General features: G+C 49.7%; 1 protein-coding gene across 1 annotated transcript in view; it reads right to left on the reverse strand.

The window, feature by feature from the left end:
- LOC123138977 (uncharacterized) overlaps positions 1 to 18,052 on the reverse strand; it is a 41,928-nt gene that overhangs the window by 3,857 nt on the left and 20,019 nt on the right. The gene's annotated exons all lie outside the window — the stretch shown is intronic.

Here is an 18,052-nt window from a genome sequence, read left to right on the forward strand (position 1 = left end):
CTTCAAGCTAATCTCGTTGCGATGGCTTCACGACTAAGTCCTTCCGTTAGGACATCTGACGTGCTATTTCCACGACAGTTGGCGCCCACCGTGGGGCTATCGCACGATGGTTTCGAGTTCTTGAAGGGCAGATTTGAAGGACTCAAAGGGTACGCGGTTGGCCGGATGACCAAGAGTCGTCGCGGCAAGCTCTACATCGACGATGCAGGATGGGGCCCCGAGGCCGGCTCAATCAAGTACGGGTACCGGGTCCCCTTTGGCGGAATTCATGTCTTCATCGGCAAGATCGACGAACCGGGCCCTGAGCCGGACATCTGCACCGACCTCGTTGAGATGGCTCAGCGCGCGAGTCCCGCCCGGATTCAGCCCGCCTTGAAGCGTGCGTTTGTAGGATTCATCCATGGTACCGAATATGAAATGGTGTCTGATGGTGAGACGGCCATCTACTCAGATGGCGAGTCGTCCGCTGGTGAAATCGAGTCGCTGTACCAATTGCAGGACGGCCGGGTTGGGGGATATTCCGATGGCAATTGTATTCGGGCCCCTTTGAAGCGCCGAATCGAGTTGCTATTTTCATGGCCGGAACACAGCCCACCTTGCAGTCTTCATCTATAGCAGCAATGACGTCCGGGTCAGCAGCCGCGGCAGGAGGCCCAGTGCGCTGACCGGCTCAAGTTCTCTCCGGTTTGATGGATGCTTGGGCGACCTTGTTAACCACGACAGTTACCCCGGAGACGCAGGATCAGCATAATGCAGAGGTTACCAAGCTAAAGGACCAGATAACACAGGCTAAGGAGGACCTGGCAGTTGAGGACGCTAGGATGGCTGAAGAACGAGCCGCTTTGGATGCCCAGTCACAGCAGATCTAGGCGCAGAATTACCGGCTCATGTTGGATCAAAACGTGTCAAACGACGTAATGCGAAGGAAGTATCGATCTCGTATGCCGCCGGTCTTCGAAGGACTGAATCTCTTTAATACACTAGGGGCTGGACCGAGTAACCCGACAGCCGTAAACCGGACCGAGGTACCTAGGGCAGCGCCGGATCAACCACAGATGACGGATCCGCCTAGTCGAACAGATAACCCGCCACAATACGTATCAACACCACCAGGTCACTTTTCTAGCCCTTTGGATAACATGATTGCTGCAGCATCTCGCCTGGCAGCTATTCCAATGGAGGGCGATTCACTGGCGGCGGTTGACACGCGGCGGGCCAGGGATCTTCTTCAAACCGCCGTTGTGCAGCAGCAGGCTTATTCTTATAGCCTAGACAGAATTCATTCAACCCCCCGTCCGAGCAAAAGCTATAGCAGGCACATGGATGAACCGGAGGTGTCTAGCAGTGCACGGCGCCGTAATGCCCCTCAAGGACCCAATCTGGCGCGCAGTGAGGTAAATGCTCAGGACGTGGTGGATAATGGCAGAGCATGAAGGGAGGCCGCTTTAGCAGCACAATATGCGGGTCGTTATCAACCCGCCCCGGTTCAGCCAGCGGCGTCAGTAGACCGAGGCACCGGGCTTGCCTTCAGTTCCTGGGGAGTGTCGTGTCTTATTTCGGCTCTTCGTAATGTGCGACTGCCCAAGGATTTCAAGGGTCCACGTAAGGTGCCTAATTACACCGCTGATCAACCACCTGAGGCGTGGGTGGAAAGTTATGAGATGGCAATGGAGATGCTGGATGTGGATGAAGCAACCTGTGCAAAATACTTCACGATGATGTTGGAAGGGACAACCCGTACTTGGTTGAAGAACCTGCCAGCCAACTCCGTTGAGTCATGGGACCAGTTGAAGACCGCTTTGTAGCCAATTTCAAAGATACGTGCAAACAACCTATGTCTATTGTAGATCTGGATGCCTGTGTTCAAGGAGAAAACGAGTCAATCACTCATTGGGTGCGCCGGGTTTCAGAAGTTTTGCATTCGTCAGACCGGATTAATGTTGGCCAAGCAATCATAACGTTGGAGCATAATTTCCGGTTTAAGTCACTGAAGATGAAGTTGGGACGGCTCAAGCGCCACTGCAATGACATGGGAACACTTACGACAGCTTTGGTTAAATATGCCGATTCTGATAATACCAAGGATCCCGATTCTAATGAGGAGAAACCGGAGAAGGGAAAGAAAGGCGGTGCGAAAGGACAGCAACACAACCAAGGGAGCCATGGGAATAATGGTAAGCACAAAGCAGATAATTCAGATTTTGTGGCTAACACCAATATGCAGCATCATAAAGGTAAACCGCCCCAGCGCGGTGGAGGTATGAATCTGGAGCGTCTGTTAAACCAGCCCTGCCCAAAGCACGGGACCAAGGAGGTTCCAGCAACACATCTTTGGAAGGATTGTTTCATTATGAAGGAGTTCAAAAACTCTGATCTCTTCTGGTATGATCAAGGTCCGTCGGGCGGTTCAGGTCCAGGTTTTCATGGTGGCGGCGATTCAAACTCTGGATTTCAGAATAATCAGGGCAACCAGAACAACCAAGGTGGTAATAACCAACAGAATAATCAAGGGAATCAGCAGTAGTCAGGTTATCAAAGTCACCCAAAGCAGTTGAATGGCGGGCAGTATCATGTGTTCACTACTAGTTTGTGCAAGCGCAATCAGAAGCTTCACAAGAGGGCAGTTAATGCTATTGAACCGGCAGTGCCACGTTATTTGCGGTGGTCCAAACAGCCCATTGTGCGGAGCAGAGAGGATCATCCGCCCCGGGTGGACAATCCGGGTCATCTGGCTTTAGTGGTGGCACCTCAGGTGGGAGGTTATAAATTTACCAAAGTACTGATAGATGGAGGGAGCAGTATCAACATCCTGTACTATGAGACCTTCTGTCACATGGGGTTGACAGACAAGAGTCTTAAACTGTCAAACACTGTTTTTCATGGTGTAGTACCAGGTAAATCGGCTTATCCTGTTGGCAAGATCGCTTTGGAAGTTGTGTTTGGAGATGAGCATGATTCCAGGTCTGAAACATTGACCTTTGAAGTGGTGAAAATCTAGAGCCCATATCATGCATTGTTTGGACGGCCGGCTTACGCAAAATTCATGGCGAGGCCTTGCTATATTTATTTACAGCTCAAAATGACGGGTCATAAGGGGACCATCATAGTACACGGAAGTCGAAAGATCGCTTTGGATTGCGAGGAGGGTGATGCGGCTTATGTTGAGTCGGCTTGTGCTACACAGGAGCTGAAGTTCTATAAATACAATGTAGATCCGGCTGACATGTGTTGGAAATATGCCCTAGAGGCAATAATAAATTAGTTATTATTATATTTCCTTGTTCATGATAATCGTTTATTATCCATGCTATAATTGTATTGATAGGAAACTCAGATACATGTGTGGATACATAGACAACACCATGTCCCTAGTAAGCCTCTAGTTGACTAGCTCGTTGATCAATAGATGGTTACAATTTCCTGACCATGGACATTGGATGTCGTTGATAACGGGATCACATCATTAGCAGAATGATGTGATGGACAAGACCCAATCCTAAGCCTAGCACAAAGTTCGTAGTTCGTATGCTAAAGCTTTTCTAATGTCAAGTATCTTTTCCTTAGACCATGAGATTGTGCAACTCCCGGATACCGTAGGAATGCTTTGGGTGTACCAAATGTCACAACGTAACTGGGTGTCTATAAAGGTGCACTACAGGTATCTCTGAAAGTGTCTGTTGGGTTGGCACGAATCGAGACTGGGATTTGTCACTCCGTGTGACGGAGAGGTATCTCTGGGCCCACTCGGTAGGACATCATCATAATGTGCACAATGTGACCAAGGGGTTGATCACGGGATGATGTGTTACGGAACAAGTAAAGAGACTTGCCGGTAAGGAGATTGAACAAGGTATCGGCATACCGACGATCGAATCTCAGGCAAGTACAATACCGCTAGACAAAGGTAATTGTATACGGGATCGATTGAGTCCTTGACATCGTGGTTCATCCGATGAGATCATCATGGAACATGTGGGAGCCAACATGGGTATCCAGATCCCGCTGTTGGTTATTGACCGGAGAACGTCTCGGTCATGTCTACATGTCTCCCGAACCCGTAGGGTCTACACACTTAAGGTTCGATGACGCTAGGGTTATAAAGGAAGTTTGTATGTAGTTACCGAATGTTGTTCGGAGTCCCGGATGAGATCCCGGACGTCACGAGGAGTTCCAGAATGGTCCGGAGGTAAAGATTTATATATGGGAAGTCCTGTTTTGGTCACCGGAAAAGTTTCGGGTTTTATTAGTAACGTACCGGGACCACCGGGAGGGTTCCGGGGGTCCACCAAGTGGGGCCACAATCCCCAGAGGGCTGCATGGGCCAAGTGTGGGAGGGGACCAGCCCCAGGTGGGCTGGTGCGCCCCCCACCAAGGCCCAAGGCGCCTAGGGCGTGGGGGAAACCCTAAAGGGGGGCGCCTCCCTTTCCTTGGGGGGCAAGGCAACCCCCCTGGCCGCCGCCCCCTCCTCATATTGAATATGAGGGGGCCGGCCCCCCTCTCCTTTGCCCCTATATATATGTGGGGGAGGGAGGGCAGCCGCACCCAAGTTCTGGCGCAGCCCTCCCCCTCTCCCAAGTGGTCCTCCTCTCCCGCGGTGCTTGGCGAAGCCCTACAGGATTGCCACGCTCCTCCATCAGCACCACGCCGTTGTGATGCTGCTAGATGGAGTCCTCCTCAACCTCTCCCTCTCTCCTTGCTGGATCAAGGCATGGGAGACGTCACCGGGTTGTACGTGTGTTGAACGCAGAGGTGCCGTCCGTTCGGCACTAGGATCTCCGGTGATTTGGATCACGACGAGTACGACTCCTTCAACCCCGTTCTCTTGAACGCTTCCGCTTAGCGATCTACAAGGGTATGTAGATGCACTCTCCTTCCCCTCGTTGTTGGTTTCTCCATAGATAGATCTTGGTGACACGTAGGAAATTTTTGAATTTCTGCTACGTTCCCCAACAGTGGCATCATGAGCTAGGTCTATTGCGTAGATTCTTTGCATGAGTAGAACACAAAGTAGTTGTGGGCGTTGATTTTGTTCAATATGCTTACCGTTACTAGTCCAATCTTGTTTCGACGGTATTGTGGGATGAAGCGGCCCGGACCGACCTTACACGTACTCTTACGTGAGACAGGTTCCACCGACTGACATGCACTTGGTGCATAAGGTGGCTAGCGGGTGCCAGTCTATCCCAGTTTAGTCAGAACGGATTCGATGAAAAGGGTCCTTATGAAGGGTAAATAGCAATTGGCATATCACGTTGTGGTTTTGCGTAGGTAAGAATTGTTCTTTCTAGAAACCCATAGCAGCCACGTAAAACATGCAAATAACAATTAGAGGACGTCTAACTTGTTTTTGCAGGGTATGCTATGTGATGTGATATGGCCAAGAAGAATGTGATGAATGATATGTGATGTATGAGATTGATCATGTTCTTGTAATAGGAATCACGACTTGCATGTCGATGAGTATGACAACCGGCAGGAGCCATAGGAGTTGTCTTTATTTATTGTATGACCTGCGTGTCATTGAACAACGCCATGTAATTACTTTACTTTATTGCTAACCGGTAGCCATAGTAGTAGAAGTAATAAGTTGGCGAGACAACTTCATGGAGACACGATGATGGAGATCATGATGATGGAGATCATGGTGTCATGCCGGTGACGATGATGATCATGGAGCCCTGAAGATGAAGATCAAAAGGAGCAAAATGATATTGGCCATATCATGTCACTTTTTGATTGCATGTGATGTTTATCATGTTTATGCATCTTATTTGCTTAGAACGACGGTAGTAAATAAGATGATCCCTCATTAAAATTTCAAGAAAGTGTTCCCCCTAACTGTGCACCGTTGCGAAAGTTCGTCGTTTTGAAGCACCACGTGATGATCGGGTGTGATAGACTCTTACGTTCACATACAACGGGTGTAAGCCATATTTACACATGCGAAACACTTAGGTTGACTTGACGAGCCTAGCATGTACAGACATGGCCTCGGAACACAAGAGATCGAAAGGTCGAGCATGAGTCGTATAGTAGATACGATCAACATGAATATGTTCACCGATGATGACTAGTCCGTCTCACGTGATGATCGGACACGGACTAGTTGACTCGGATCATGTAATCACTTAGATGACTAGAGGGATGTCTATCTGAGTGGGAGTTCATAAGATGAACTTAATTATCCTGAACATAGTCAAAAGATCTTTGCAAATTCTGTCGTAAGCTCGCGCTTTAGTTCCACTGTTTAGATATGTTCCTAGAGAAAAATATAGTTGAAAGTTGACAGTAGCAATTATGCGGACAGTAGAAAGCTTATGTCCTTAATGCACCGCCCAATGTGCTGAACCCCAAACGTCATTTGTGGATGTTGCGAACATCGGACATACACGTTTAGATAACTACGTGATAGTTCAGTTAAACGGTTTAGAGTTGAGGCACCAAAAACGTTTTTCGAAATGTCGTAGAACATATGAGATGTTTCGAGGGCTGAAATTGGGATTTCAGGCTCGTGCCCACGTCAAGAGGTATAAGACCTCCGACGATTTTCTTAGCCGGCAAACTAAGGGAGAAAAGCTCAACCGTTGAGCTTGTGCTCAGATTGTCTGAGTGCAACAATCACTTGAATCGAGTGGGAGTTGATCTTCCAGATGAGATAGTGATGTTTCTCCAAAGTCATTGCCACCAAGCTGCTAGAGCTTCGTGATGAACTATAACATATCAGGGATAGATATGATGATCCTTGAGGTATTCGCGATGTTTGACACCACGAAAGTAGAAGGAGCATCAATTGTTGATGGTTGGTGAAACCACTAGTTTCAAGAAGGGATACTTCATCGAACAGCAAATCAGCTGCTGCTCTAATGAAGAAACCCAAGGTTGAACCCAAACCCGAGACTAAGTGCTTCTGTAATAAGGGGAACAACCACTGGAGCAGAATTACCCTAGATACTTGGTAGATCAGAAGGCTAGCAAAGTCGATAGAATATATTGGATATACATTATGTTAATGTGTACTTTACTAGTACTCCTAGTAGCACCAGGGTATTAAGATACCGGTTCAGTTGCTAAGTGTTAGTAACTCGAAATAAAAGAGCTACGGAATAAACGGAGACTAGCTAAAGGTGAGCTGACGATATGTGTTGGAAGTGTTTCCAAGTTTGATGTGATCAAGCATCGCATGCTCCCTCTACCATCAAGATTAGTATTAAACCTGAATAATCGTCATTTGGTGTTTGCGTTGAGCATAGACATGATTGGATTATGTCTATCACAATATGGTTATTCATTTAAGGAGAATAATGGTTACTCTATTTATTTGAATAATACCTTCAATGGTCTTCCACCTAAAGGAATGGTTTATTGAATCTCGATCATAGTGATACACATTTTCATGCCAAAAGATATAAGATAGTAATGATAGTACCACTTACTTGTGGCACTACCATGTAAGTCATATTGGTATAAAACGCATGAAGAAGCTCCATGTTGATGGATCTTTGGACTCACTCGTTTTTGAAAAGTTTGAGACATGCGAACCATGTCTATTGATGCATACGCATGAAGAAACTCCATGCAGATGGATCGTTTAGACTCACTTGATTTTGAATCACTTGAAATATGCAAATCATACCACATGGACAAGATGACAGAAAAGCCTCATTTTTCAGTAAGATGGAACAAGATAGAAACTTGTTGGAAGTAACACATTTTGATGTGAGCAGTCCAATGAGTGCTGAGGCATGCAGTGAATATCGTTATGTTCTTACTTCACAGATGATTTGAGTAGATGTTGTGTATATTTACTTGATGAAACACAAGTCTGAATTATTGAATGGTTCAAGTAATTTCATAGTGAAGTTGAAGATCATTGTGACAAGAGGATAAAATGTCTATGATATGATCATAGAGATGAGTATCTGAGTTACAAGCTTTGGCACGCAATTAAGACATTGTGGAAATTGTTTCACAATTAATACCGCCCGGAACACCATAGTGTGATGGTGTGTCCGAACATCATAGTTGCACCCTATTGGATATGGTGCGTACCATGATGTCTCTTATTGAATTACCACTATCGTTCATGGGTTAGGCATTAGAGACAACTGCACTCACTTTAATAGGGCACCACGTAATTCCATTGAGACGACACCATTTGAACTATGGTTTGGAGAAACCTAAGTTGTCGTTTCTTAAAAGTTTGGGGCTGCGACGCTTGTGTGAAAAAGTTTCAGGTTGATAAGCTCGAACCCAAAGCAGATAAAATGCATCTTCATAGAACACCCAAAATAGTTGGGTATACCTCCTAATTCAGATCTGAAAGCAATAGGGATTGTTTCTTGAATCGGGTCGTTTCTCGAGGAAAGGTTTGTCTCGAAAATTGAGTGGGAGGATGGTGGAGACTTGATGAGGTTATTGAACCGTCACTTCAACAAGTATGTAGCAGGGCACAGGAAGTTGTTCCTGTGGCGCCTACACCAATTGAAGTATAAGCTTATGATAGTGATCATGAAGTTTTTTGGTCAAGTCACTACCGTACCTCGTAGGGTGACAAGGATGCGTACTACTTCAGAGTGGTATAATAATCCTGTCTTGAAGGTCATGTTGCTAGACAACAATGAACCTACGAGCTATGGAGAAGCGATGGTGGGCCTAAATTCCGACAAATGGTTATAAGCCATGAAATACGAGATAGGATCCATGTATCAGAACAAAGCATGGACTTTGGTGGACTTGCCCAATGATCGGCAAGCCATTGAGATAAATGGATCTTTAAGAAGAAGACGGACGTGGACGGTAATATCATCGTCTATGAAGCTCGACTTGTGGCGAAGAGTTTTTCACAAGTTCAAGGAGTTGACTACGATGACATTTTCTCATCCGTAGCGATGCTTAAGTCTGTCGGAATCATGTTAGCATTAGCTGCATTTATGAAATCTAGCAAATGGATGTCAAAATGAGTTTCCTTACCAGTTTTCGTAAGGAAAGGTTGTATGCGATACAATCAGAAAGGTTTTGTCGATCCTAAGGATGCTAAAAGGTATGCTAGCTCCAGCGATCCTTCCATGGACTGGAGTAAGCATCTCGGAGTTGGAATGTGCACTTTGATAAGATGATCAAACATTTTAGGTTTATACAAAGTTTATGAGAAACTTGTATTTCCAAAGAAGTGAGTGGGAGCACTATAGAATTTCTGATGAGTATATGTTGTTGACATATTGATGATCATAAATAATGTAGAATTTCTGGAAAGCATATAGGGTTATTTGAAAGATGTTTTTCAATAGAAAACCTGGATTAAGCTACTTGAACATTGAGCATCAAGATCTATAATGATAGATCAAAATGTTTAATAATACTTTCAAATGAGCACGTACCTTGACATGATCTTGAAGGTGTTCAAGATGGATCAGTCAAAGAAGGAGTTCTTGCCTGAGTTGTAAGGTACGAAGTTAAGACTTAAAGCTCGACTACGGCAGAAAAGAGAGAAAGGGCGAAGGTCGTCCCCTATGCTTTAGACGTAGGCTCTATAGTATGCTATGTTGTGTACTGCACCTGATGTGTGCCTTGCTACATATCTGGCAAGAGGGTATAAAGGTGATCAAGGAGTGGATCACCAGATAGCGGTCAAAATTATCCTTAAAGGAATAAGGATAGGTGTCGGTGTCAAAACCGGCGGATCTCGGGTAGGGGGTCCCGAACTGTGCGTCTAGGCGGATGGTAACAGGAGACGTGGGACACGATGTTTTTACCCAGGTTCAGGCCCTCTTGATGGAGGTAAAACCCTACGTCCTGCTTGATTAATATTGATGATGTGGGTTACAAGAGTAGATCTACCACGAGATCAAGGAGGCTAAACCCTAGAAGCTAGCCTATGGTATGATTGTTGTTCGTCCTATGGACTAAGGCCATCCGGTTTATATAGACACCGGAGAGGGCTAGGGTTACACAGAGTCGGTTACAAACGTAGGAGATCTACATATCCGTATCGCCAAGCTTGCCTTCCACGCCAAGGAAAGACCCATCCGGACACGGGACAAAGTCTTCAATCTTGTATCTTCATAGTCTTAGAGTGCGGCCGATGATGATAGTTCGGCTATCCGTACACCCCCTAGTCCGGAACTCCCTCAGTAGCCCCTGAACCAGGCTTCAATGACGACGAGTCCGGCGCGCATATTGTCTTCGGCATTGCAAGGCGGGTTACTCCTCCGAATAATTTATAGAAGATTGTGAACACCAGGATAGTGTCCGGCTTTGCAAAAATAAATTCCACATACCACCATAGAGAGAATAATATTACACAAGATCAATCTGCTGACGTATTCTGTGGCGTGACGTCACACCACTTCCAAGCCTTTACTCGAATTGTTTTTATTGTTCCACCTCAGCGCGTTTAGCGAGGCAGTTTCCTTGGCACGTCTTGTCGAAGCAGAGATCGTGTTCCCCTTATTCCGGGATTCCCATCAACACGGACGTGGGTAACCCAACCGCGCCATTGATTGCGGTGCTTGGGGGATAAGCGAGTTTTATCAGGCTGGTGGGGACGCATGTTTCCGTCCGCCCATATAAGGGGATAATGATCCAACCTTTTTACCTGCGCCTTCTTCCTCCTTGGCTTATCCATCTCTGCGAACTCCAGCTCCAGCGCCCAGGCCCTCACATCTCACCTCAACCTTCTCCAACTATGTCCGGAGCAGGAGGCAAGTGGATGGCCTCCTCCATCATGGAGGGGCAGATCCAGAAGCTGCGCAACGCCGGATACTTGTCCAGCGACATCGCGCACCGGCTCCCCATCGAGGGAGAGCTCATCCCCACCCCCAAGCCCCATGAGAGGGTAGTATTCCTTCCCCATTTCCTCCGTGGACTGGGCTTCCCGCTCCATCCCTTTGTCCGGGGGCTCATGTTCTACTACGGCCTGGATTTCCATGATCTGGCCCTGAATTTCATCCTCAACATCTCGGAGTTTATCGTCGTGTGCGAGGCCTTCCTCTGCATCCAGCCCCACTTCGGCTTGTGGCTCAAGACCTTCAGTGTCAAGCCGAAGGTTGTGAAGGGCAGCCAAGCGGAGTGCGGAGGCGCCATGGTGGGCAGGATGTCCCACGTTACGTGGCTGGAAGGCATTTTCGTGGAAACCATCAAGGGGTGGCAATCTGGGTGGTTCTACATCACCGAGCTGCGTAACCCCGAATGGGTAGCGCCCCCCGAATTCAGATCCGGCATCCCCACACGGCTCACCTCCTGGAAAGAGAGCAGCCGGATTTGGGGCGATTCGGAGGAGCTGATCGGACTCCAAGCCTGCATCCAAAAGCTGCTGGACAAGAAGCTCAAGCTTGTCAACGTAGTCCAGGTCATGCTCATTCGCCAGATTCTCCCGTGCCAACGACGGGGCTTCAATATGTGGGAGTTCGATCCGGCGCAGCACCAAACTTTGAATGGGCTCTTCGACACTACGTACGAAGAGGTCTGGAAGGTGTTGTTCAAAGGCGCCGAGGCACCCGCATCCGCTATCGAATATCGCGGATTCAGCTTGGAGCGTCCAGCTGATGAAGTAAGTTATTCTGTCCTTTAAGGGACGCTTGTTTTCCATAGTTTGACTCTATGCGGGATCTAAACTCCCTTTCCTTTGACAGGACTGGCTGAAGAAGGCCGCATAGGCTATCTGTTCGGCCCCATTGCCAGAGGACCCAGCCGACGCCCGCCTAACAGGGCTGCTGGCTCCGGCACCCCACGTGGTGCCGGAGAAGAAGGCCAAGAAGAAGGCCACGGGGACTCGGAAGAGTTCCCGTTTTCAGGTGCTATCGGATGATGAATCCGAGGCCGACTCCTCCCACCAGGGTGAGGAGGAGAAGAAGAAAGCCTCTCCCCCAGCGGGGGGAGGGAAGAAAAGGAAGGCCTCCCCAACAAGGGAGGACGAAGGATCCAAGAAGGGAAAAACTCTTCCCCCGGACTGTTCCGCCAACGCTAGTGACGACGACGAGGACTGGCCTCCAAGGGCCAAGCCTCTGACGAGATCGTAAGTATCCGGACTCCCGAATAACTTCAAGGTTTTCATTTTCCTCCACATTATGTCTTTCTAATGCTGCATACAACCTTGCAGTCCGCCTAAGGATGATCTCCCCACTTCGTCGAACGGGTCCTTAGGGGCGTCGGATATGGATTCTCTTTCGACTGCCTCCACCCCCCGTGATGCGGACGATGCCGAGGCGGGATCCCAGGAAGGGACCCACCAGGAGGAGAGGGCCCCGGAGGTGTCGCAGGACAACCTCCCGGACTTTGCACCGGACTCAGCCCCGGAACCCAAAGTGGCTCCGGAGTCCGGCGGGCGACCCCTTCGTAAGAAGGGCAAGACTGCGACGCCGGCTGCCTCCGTCCAACCGGAGGTGCCGGATAATTTGCTAGAGGCGCTCAACGGCTCCTCCATCAAAGAGGAACACCGCACTGTTATGAGTGCGGTGATTCAGAAGGTTCAGCTCGCCAAGAGCGGGCTGAACGAAGCCTGCAGCAGCCTTCTAACAGGCTTTGAGGTAAGAATTTCAATATATGTAAAATGGTACCGCATAGACAGTAGCCCCTGATGCTCGGTTCGGTGTTCGGAAAGAAAAGTCGGACTGAGGATCTTTAGAAAGATAAACGCAGGAGTCATGAAAATATGTCAATATGGGATTGCAGGCTGTGCTGCTGACCTCCGCCGCACTGACTGCGGAGGTCAATACTTTGAAGGAAAACCTCGAGCGGTCCAAGAACGAGCTCGGCCGTGCCAAGAAGCAGCTCGAGGAAAAAGAAGGTGAGTAATACCTTACAAAATTGTACCTTACAGAAAAGGATTTAGTTGCAAGAAAAATGACAAGGATAACTTGGGTATTGTAGGGGCCACTAACGAGGTGGCGACCCTGAAAGAGGCGGTGGCCGCGGCCGAATGCAATGTGGCTGCGGAGCGCACCGAGCGAGAGAAACAGGAGGCGCGGGTGGCGGAGGTACAACAAGAGTTCCAGGATCTCGTGAAGAAACATGAGAGCCTGGAGCATGACTCGAAGACTCGAGAGTCTGAGCTTGCAACGGCTCTTGAGAGTGCCAAAGCCGCTAAGGCCGAAGCCTAAAAGGCCCTCCAGGAGATCGCGGCGGTAAAGAAAATAGCAGCGGGTAAGGCATTTTTCATGCAAAGTAAGCATGTGAGTGTTAATTACCTGTCACTTACCCGAATTCGGAGCTCTCCAGGAGCGTTCGTAGATCTTCCTCGAAGCGTGTCCGATACTGTCGCATTCTACCGGGCCGAGGAGGGGAGCTCGACAGAGAAGGTCTTCTGGTCTCAGTATGCTGAGGCCGGACATCCGGTGCCCCTTAGCGACCAGCTGAAGCAGCTGGTCGAGCTCCACAAGGCGGCCGAACAGGCCATGAAGGGCCTCATAGTTCGGCTGTGGCCTATGGAGGCTATGCCTGGGAGCTACTTCGGCCTGGTGCAGCGGCTGGTGGATGCGTGCCCGTGGGTTGAAGTTATCAAGCACTCCGCCTGTATTGAGGGTGCCCGTCGGGCCCTTGCCCGCGCAAAGGTGCACTGGGGCAAGATGGATGCCCAGAAGCTTGTGACGGACCCCCCACCAGAGGGCAAGGAGCATCGCACGCCCGAGATGTATTATAAGAGTGTGATGAAGGGTGCCCGCACTATTGCGGGTGAGTGCTCCAAAGATGTAATATTTGAGTAGACTCACATTTTGTTATCCTGTGCGCTGAAAACTTGGTTCATATGCGCTAAGCAACACTTGTTAATTTAAAATATTACCTTCTGTGCGGCTGTTTATCAAATCTGAGAGATGGCAAGTCGTCGGCTTCAGCCCCCATGCCACGAGTGCTGGGGTGTTCGGGATAAACTCGAGCGCTCTTGTTCCCATTTTTGGGTCCATCTAGGGAGGCGCTCGACACAGCGAACAAGGCAACCGGACTTATAATGCTTGAACACTCTCACTTAGCCATAGAATTCTATAATTTTAAATTTCGGCGAAGCCCCTAGTCTTCGGAAGGCCGAATTTGGGGCGCTATCCACGCCTTGGCCGGACAGTATCCGGCTCCTCGCTCTAAGCGGCATAAGTCTTTAAGGACTCGCAAAAAACCTCTCGAACAGCGACCGGCTCTCACCTCATCATGATGGTCAGTTTTAGCTTTCTCCACTGAGGCATTAACCCAGCTCAACTGGGGCGCAATCGCAGTGGTTCTCCCAGTGCTACCTTAGCCGATATAACGGAACGTAAGGTACCAAAACATGGGAGCCGGGCAAACCCAACTATTGACCCAAGACATGATTCGGAGCCGATGCATATAGTGCTATAAGTTCGGGGTGCCGCACTTGTGAAAGTGTTCGGACTCCTCACACCATGATGCGGGGTACATAAGCCCCTGGTGTATATTAGCCGTACCAAAGGGTACAGATGCAATATGCCGTGAATGAACATATGTATGAAAAGGAAATGCAATTATAAGCAAAAAGGTGCTGCATTGTTTTATTCAATAAGTGCTGCTACGAATGCGGAACAATACAAATAGTGCGATAAGCAAGGTATGGGACTGTTAAACATGTCCCCCTCTAGGGGTAGGCTGCAGATTGGTGTATAAAAATGCTCGTAATGGAGACCACCTGTATATTCGTTGTAGCCTTTATCCTTCCCTGGCTGTTGCATCGTGAGTTCGGCAGGACTGCTGCCGGACAGGGCCTCTGACAAACAGGAAAAAAGAACGACACACTTGAGAGCCCCTGGTGTGGTTGAGCCGCAGTCTGGGTTTATCGTGGTCGTGCCCCTCTCCCCATGCCCATGGTATCTTCAGAGCGTAATGGTGTACGCGAAGGACCTGCTTTGACGTTTCGCAGGAGCTAGGGTTGGGGCCGCACTGCTACGCGTGCTCGGAACGTGCCAGGTGGTCTTGTTGTAAGTTACTCCGGGCGCGCTTAGCTGTGTCCGGCCGCTTAACGGCCGGACTCGAGAATTGCCTTAAGAGGCTGCATTGCACTTCTGCCGCGAGAGCCGCTGTATGTTCCTCCGTGCGGAGAGAACGTTCAGTGTTTCCGTTGACCGTGATGACTCCTCGAGGGCCTGGCATCTTGAGCTTGAGGTATGCGTAGTGCGGCACCGCGTTGAACTTTGCAAACGCGGTACGTCCGAGCAAGGCATGATAGCCGCTGCGGAACGGGACTATATCGAAGATTAACTCCTTGCTTCGGAATTTATCCGGGGATACGAAGACCACTTCCAGTGTAAATGAGCCTGTACAATTGGCTTCTACACCTGGTATGACGCCTTTAAAGGTCATTTTGGTAGGTTTAATCCTTGAGGGGTCTATGCCCATTTTGCGCACTGTATAATGGTAAAGCAGGTTCAGGCTGCTGCCGCCGTCCATCAGGACTCTGGTTAGGTGAAATCCATCGACGATTGGGTCTAAGACCAGTGCGGCGAATCCGCCGTGGCGGATGCTGGTGGGGTGGTCCCTTCGGTCAAAAGTGATCGGGCAGGAGGACCATGGATTGAACTTCGGGGCAACTGGCTCCATCGCGTAGACATCCCTGAGTGCACGCTTCCGCTCCCTTTTGGGTATGTGCGTTGCGTATATCATGTTCACCATCCGCACCTGTGGGGGGAAACCCTTCTGTCCTCTATTGTTCGGTGGTTGGGTCTCGTCCTCGTCATCGCTATGCAGCCCCTTGTCATTATTTTCGGCAATTAACTTGCCTGCCTGCTTGAATACCCAACAGTCCCTGTTGGTGTGGTTAGCTGGCTTTTCAGGGGTGTCGTGTATCTGGCACAAGCGGTCGAGTATTCAGTCCAAATTGGACGGACCCGGAGTAGTTCTTTTGAATGGCTTTTTCCGCTGACCGAGTTTAGAGCCTCTAAATCTGGCATTGACTGACGTATCCTCAATATGATCGCCGTTAATGCGGCGTTTGTTTTTGTTGCGACGCGGCCTGCCATTTCGGTCCTTGAAGTCCGGACTGCCAGAATTTTTGCTGAGGTTATTGCTACGTGCTAGCCAGCTGTCTTCACCCGCGCAGAAGCGGGTCATGAGTGATGTGAGGGCTGCCATGGATTTCGGCTTTTCCTGTCCCAGGTGCCGGGCAAGCCACTCGTCGCGGATGTTATGCTTGAAGGCCGCGAGTGCCTCTGCATCCGGACAGTCGACGATTTGGTTTTTCTTGGTTAGGAACCGTGTCCAGAATTGTCTGGCCGATTCGTCTAGCTGCTGAATTATGTGGCTTAGGTCATCAGCGTCTGGTGGTCGCACATAAGTGCCCTAGAAGTTATCGAGGAATGCGGCTTCCAGGTCCTCCCAACTCCCAATTGACTCTGCTGGCAAGCTGTTGAGCCAATGTCGGGCTGGTCCTTTAAGCTTGAGGGGGAGGTATTTGATGGCGTGAAGATTGTCACCGCGGGCCATGTGGATGTGAAGGAGATAATCTTCGATCCAAACCGTGGGGTCTGTTGTGCCATCATAAGATTCAATATTGACGGGTTTAAACCCTTCGGGGATTTGATGATCCATTACTTCATCTGTGAAGCATAGTGGGTGTGCGGTGCCTCTGTACTGGGCGATATCACGACGGAGCTCAAGGGAGCTTGGTCTATTTTCTTCGGCCCGGCCGGACTTACTGTGTCCGGCGCGACGGTTGTCGTCGCGTATCATGGGACGCCCACGTGATCCATAGATCGATCTTGATTGTCTTGCCTTATCCTCCAATATATCTCGCAAGTCCGGAGTGTTCCCCTGTGGCCGTGTGCTTTTCGAGCGATGCCGGGGTACGGGTCTAGTGAAGGGCCTAGAGGCCTCTCTGTCGCGACCACGGGGTGGTCGGTCAGCCGTATTGTCTCCTGGTGATGCGGGTACGTAAGCCTCCTCCTCTAATCGGGGGAGCAGCTTGCGTTTAGGGTAGCTTTTGGAGGGGCGTTCGAGCTCATGCTCTTCGGTCGCGAGGACTTCAGTCCATCTGTCGGCTAGCAGATCCTGATCAGCTCTAAGCTGTTGCTGCTTTTTCTTGAGGCTGTTTGCCGTGGCCATAAGCATGCGTTTAAAATGCTCTTGTTCGACGGGATCCTCAGGCACGACGAATTCGTCATTGTCGAGGCTCGCTTCGTCTCCGGAGGGAGGTGTATAATCCTCTGCCTCTTCTTCTGCCGCTCCTTCATAAGGGCTGGCGTCTTTGTCCTCCTGCACTACATCTTGCTGGAGTGGGTTGTCTTCAGCACTGTCCGGTGTATTATTGTCTCCGGTGTCGGAGTCTTCATTCTTGCTGTGGCGGGATTTAGAGCGGCGCCGCTGACGCCGGCGCTTGGGCTGCTTTTTGGAGGGGTCATCCTCCTCTGTTCCTTTGCCATTCCCATCTTTTGGGGTATCCACCATGTATATGTGATATGATGAGGTGGTTGTCCAGTGCCCCGTAGGCGCTGGTTCTTGGTCGTCTCTGGCATCGTCGTCCATACCGTCGATATCCTCGGAGTCATAGTCTAGCATGTCGGTTAAATCATCGACAACGGCTACCAAGTGGGTGGTGGGTGAGCTTTGAATTTCTTCGTCGTCCGCATCCCAACCGTCCTGACCGCAGTCCGGCCAGGGCTCTCCTGATAACGAGAGATACTTTAGCGAACTCAAGATGTCGCCGAAAGGTGAGTGTTGAAAGATGTCCGCCGCGGTGAACTCCATGATCGGCGCCCAATCAGATTCAATCGGGGGGGGGGGAGGTTCGGAGTCCGGCGAGGAGTCCGGCACCTTGGAGTCACGAGCTTTATGAGGGACAAAGTCAGTGTTCGGCTCTATCGCCGTAGAGGCTGCAGCCTCTGAGGCGGTGTCTAGGCATCCGTCCTTGATCATGCGGTTTCGAGTGCAGCCTCGAAGGTACTGTCCGGCTGCAGAGCTAAATCATGCTCGCCGCGACAGTGCGGCATGCTTGGCTGTGGCTCGAACCTATCGAGGATCAAGTCCCCGCGGATGTCAGCCATGAAGTTCAAGCTTCCAAATCTGACCTGACGGCCAGGGGCGTAGCTTTCGATCTGCTCCAGTTGGCCAAGCGAATTGGCCC

Source organism: Triticum aestivum, chromosome 6B (genome assembly GCF_018294505.1).
Source record: "Triticum aestivum cultivar Chinese Spring chromosome 6B, IWGSC CS RefSeq v2.1, whole genome shotgun sequence".
Lineage (NCBI taxonomy): Eukaryota > Viridiplantae > Streptophyta > Magnoliopsida > Poales > Poaceae > Triticum > Triticum aestivum.